Source organism: Galeopterus variegatus, unplaced genomic scaffold (genome assembly GCF_000696425.1).
Source record: "Galeopterus variegatus unplaced genomic scaffold, G_variegatus-3.0.2 Scaffold1124, whole genome shotgun sequence".
NCBI classification, from domain to species: Eukaryota; Metazoa; Chordata; class Mammalia; order Dermoptera; family Cynocephalidae; genus Galeopterus; species Galeopterus variegatus.
Genome location: NW_007727235.1, coordinates 257,715 through 262,137, shown reverse-complemented (window position 1 = coordinate 262,137; position 4,423 = coordinate 257,715). Strand labels below are relative to the sequence as shown.

At 47.5% G+C, this 4,423-nt stretch overlaps 1 protein-coding gene across 1 annotated transcript in view; it reads right to left on the bottom strand.

Annotated features, from left to right (window-relative positions):
• The window catches only part of INSC (inscuteable homolog (Drosophila)), a 145,550-nt gene that overhangs the window by 49,519 nt on the left and 91,608 nt on the right, over positions 1-4,423 (bottom strand). The gene's annotated exons all lie outside the window — the stretch shown is intronic.

The following is a 4,423-nucleotide window of genomic DNA, read 5'->3' as shown; positions in this document are numbered from 1 at the left end:
CCCCACTGCACTGAGCTGCTTCACAACAATCATGTGATGAAAGAACAAATCTGTAGACTGAAGCAGTGATGGGCTGCATGAGAGATCCAGCTAGTGGGTGAGTTTAGAAGTGAGCGAATGACTGAAGGACAGAAGGAATGAGGAAGCAAAGATTCAGTGTCCTGCTGTGAGTGAATGGGTGAGACCATGACTCAGTCTATGACCACACAAGTCCCCCAACCGTGACAAGACTCAGGGATTAACCAGTGGGGCTCGGAGTGGAGAGAGGTGTCCAGGGACCTGGCTATACCCACACCTCTGCTGGGGGCTGTGCGGGATTTAATGAACCTCTCCAAGGTTGGAGGGAAAGCCGGGGGAAGCCGCAGGACGGAGATGAATTTTACCAAATCGAGCACATTTTTCACTGCCTATTAATTAAACAAACTTCAGCAGGCACTCCTGGCCAGTAAATCAGGAGTGGAAAGCTGGAACTTTGACATTATTTAATTAAGCCATGAACCATGCCTGGTTAGTGGGCACTGCACTTGCCCACCCCGCCTTCACCCTCCTGTCATTCTGTGGTTCCTACAGCCTGTCCACCCTTGGGCTTCTCCACCCTCCATCCTGATCACTGACAACTGACAACCTTGCCAGAGCCGCTGAGCCCAGCACTGAGCAGCCCTGATCACAGAGGGTGGCAGGTGTGGGCAAGACACAGGGAGGGGGCTTGAGTGGAGGGTGGGGGGTGTGAAGGCCCTGCTGGGTGTCTGTAGAACTTCTCACAACCTTGGAAGTGAAATGATGTGGAGAAAAAGAGCAATGGATGTTGGCTTTGCAACATGAGATTTTGTGTCCTGGGTCTGCATAATGGTTAACAGACTGGCTCTGGTCCAGCAGAGCTGGAATTAAATTACTACTGCCCAAGCCATTTGTCAGCTGTAGGCCCTTGAGCGAGTTGCTTTCCTTCTCTGAATCTCCCTTCCTTCTTCTGTAAACAGTGGCAATAACAACACACCAATGGAATGTAGCAGTGGCAAGATTTAAATGACACCATGAAAGAAGGGGCTTAGCAAAGTGCTTGCCCAAAGCAAGTACACGATATCTGTTAGTCAGTCATTGACCTCTTCGTCATTGTCATGATGTCCTCACTACCTGCTAGAACAGAGGTCGGCAAACGTTTTCTGTAGATGGCCACATAGTAAATATTTTGGCTTTGCAGGTCATCAGTTCTCTGTTGTGCTGTTGTAGTGTGAAAGCAGCCATAGACAATACCTAAGTAAGTGGGTATGGCTGTGCTCTAATAAAACTTTTGGGCTAAAATTTGAATTTCACATTTTTTTTTTTTGTGACACAAAATGATATTCTTCTATGATCTTTTCTTTAACCATTTAAAAATGAAAAAAGCCATTCTTAGCTTATGGGCCATATAAAAAGAGGCAGGTTGAATCTGGCCCACAGGCCATCACTTGTCACCCCCAGATGAGAATGTAAGCTCCATGAGGGGTTTTGCCTGTTTTGATCACTGCTATACTCCTAGCACCTACAACAGTGCCTGGCAAATAGTAGATACTCTATAAATATTTGATGAATTAATGAATTACACACTGTGATTCTGTGCAAAAAAGTCATTTCAACTCTCTGAGCCTCAGTTTCTCCATCTGCCCAATGGGGATGCTTTCAAACTTAAGGCAAGCATCAAATGAAATAAGAATCCATGTGGAGTCACTTTGTAAGCTCTACAACTGCTGTACAATGTAGTTGCTGTTTCTGACCATCCAGGGCCCCTTCTCAGGGTAAGTCTCATTCCTATACAGTGCCTCACACAGAGGAGATAATTCATGACTGTCTGTGTATTAAAAGAAATCTGACCTGGAGGAGGTGAATGCCCAGGTAGACCATCCCCCATGCCAATTGGGGGTGCTGTAGTCTGGATGCACACCCACAACTCATAACGAAGTTTGATTCCTATTGTGACAGTGTTAAGAGGGTTGAACCTTTGATTCCAGTATATGAAAAGTGGGGCCTTTGGGAGGTGATCGGATCTCGCGGGCTTATTTGGATAAATGGGTTATCACGGGAGGGGCACTAGAGGCTTTGTAAGGAGATCAAGTGAACACACGTTAACACATTCTTGTTCCCTCGCCATGTGATGCTCTGTGCCACCTTGGGACTCTGAGAGAGTCCCTACCATGAAGGAGACTCTCACCAAATATGCCCCTCAACCTTGGACTTTCCAGCCTCCAAAACTGTAAGAAATAAACGTCTTTTCTTTGTCAATTACGAAGTTTCAGGTATCCTAAGTTACAGAAAAATGACTAATACCCCTCAACCTTGGACTTTCCAGCCTCCAAAACTGTAAGAAATAAACGTCTTTTCTTTGTCAAGTACCCAGTTTCAGGTATCCTAAGTTACAGAAAAATGACTAATACAGGGGGGTTAGGACACTGGTCAAGAGCAGCAAGGTGGTCCAAGGTTGACCTGCAGGGACTTTATCAGTGCTATCAGAGTACCCATTAAGCCAGCAAGGCAGTGAGGTAGACCAGGCATTGGACCCAGGCAGACAGAGCCCAACTTCTGGTTCCAACCCTTTTAGGCAAATCACTTAAACTGTCTCAGACTCTGTTTCCTTGTCTTTATAATGGAGATATTAATGTGCTCACCTCACAAGGTTCTAGTGCATTAATGAAGGGATGTATGTAATGGGCTAGCTCAGCACCTGGAACATACATAGCAAGCCCTCAGAGATGAGCATCCCTTTCTCCTCTTGTTCAGCAGGGCATGGCCTGGGAAAGACACATTAATGCATTCTGGCTTTTGAGCAGCATCAGATAGGTGGAAGGAAACATTGCCTCAAGCCGTCCCTGATGCACAGGTTTTCAGCTCTAAACAAAAAAGCCCTGCTGTTTTTCTTTTTTGAATTGAAAACTTCCTGCTGCACTGCAAACTCACTAAAGCCAAGCAATCCACTACTTTTGGAGGGCTGGTGATAGCAAGCCCCTTCTATTTTCTCCTCCAATTCTCCCTGCCAACCATACATGAAAGACAAGAAACAAACCCCATTTGGCAATTTGGCCACTATCCAAGGAAGACGTTTCATGGGAGAAGAGAGAGAATTATTCAGTACATGAAGCTGAAGATGCTCAATGCATTTCCTTCATTGAGTTCACCTGTGTGTCTGCCTGCCCCCCCCCTCTCTCTCTCCACCCACCCACTGCTGTATTTTGCCATCTAAGAGAACACACACATATGCAGTCTGTGCTCACACAATCAGACAGTGCATGGGAGTGCAGAGGAGTGTAATTGGTTTCAGTCTTGGAAGAACTGGGTTTGGATCCTGGCTCTTCCATTTAGTAGCAAGTCACTTCCTTCCTCAGCTGACTTACCCATTGAGTAGAACAACCAAAGCATGAGCCTGGATCTCTCACCTCCAAATCCAGAGCTCAGAGCAACTAGATACAAAGGCTTCCAACCCAGTGGGAAGGGGGCACTCTATCCAGAGGGCTGGCATTAGCTCTTCTACTATTTTTTTGTGCAGCCTTAGACAAATTACTTCCCCATTCTGAGCCACAGGCTTCTCATCTATAAAATGAGCAGATTCCCCATTCACCCTTCATCATCAGCTAAAAGCATCGTATGACCCTATCCCAGCAATCTGAATAGATGTGAAAAGCAGCAGAGTGTAAAGTAAGATGACCATTAGTTCAGGAATCCATACCAAAGTGAAGAAGCCAGGGGTAGGGTAGGGGTTATGTGGGCAGCCAGGACCAGACTGTGGGATACAGATGCACAGGAAGGAGATGCACAGTCTGCTTGCCCCATTCCCATTTAGACCAACTCACAGGAACAGACTCAGCGTACCTACCTCGAATCCTGCAAGCACCACAATTGTCCTAGGACATACCAGGCCTTTCCATTTCTCTTTCATAAGAATTTTCAGTATCTTTCCTTGAAACTTAGCTGGGAAATCCCCAGATATCAGCCCCAGCTTCCCCAGCCCTTTTGGCTAGAGTCCCTGCAGGCTCAGACCTGTGCAGGTCTGAGTTGAGCAGTAGCCTCAGCCCTAAGACTCAGGCAGGGGGTGGGGCTTGGCTGGAATCAGTCATGTCACCTAGACTGGACTTGAGCTGAGGCATCAGGGACCTGTCAGAGCACCACAATCCTTCTCTAATCCCACCCTACCCCATGTCATATTGACCCGATGTGCACTTGGACTTGGGCTTCAATTTCCCTACCCAAGCCTTCTAGCCCTTAGTAGAGCAGAGCCCACCTGCCAAGGTGTCCAGTGCCCACCATGCCCTTGCCCACTCTATCCCCCAAGGAACTGCATCCCTTCCTTCCGCTGAGGTGCAGCTGTGAGTGAAGAACTAGCCTCTGAACCTCAACCTCAACACCACTCCCCACCCGAGTTGCCTACCTCCTGCTGGGTTCCCCCCCCCCCCCCCCC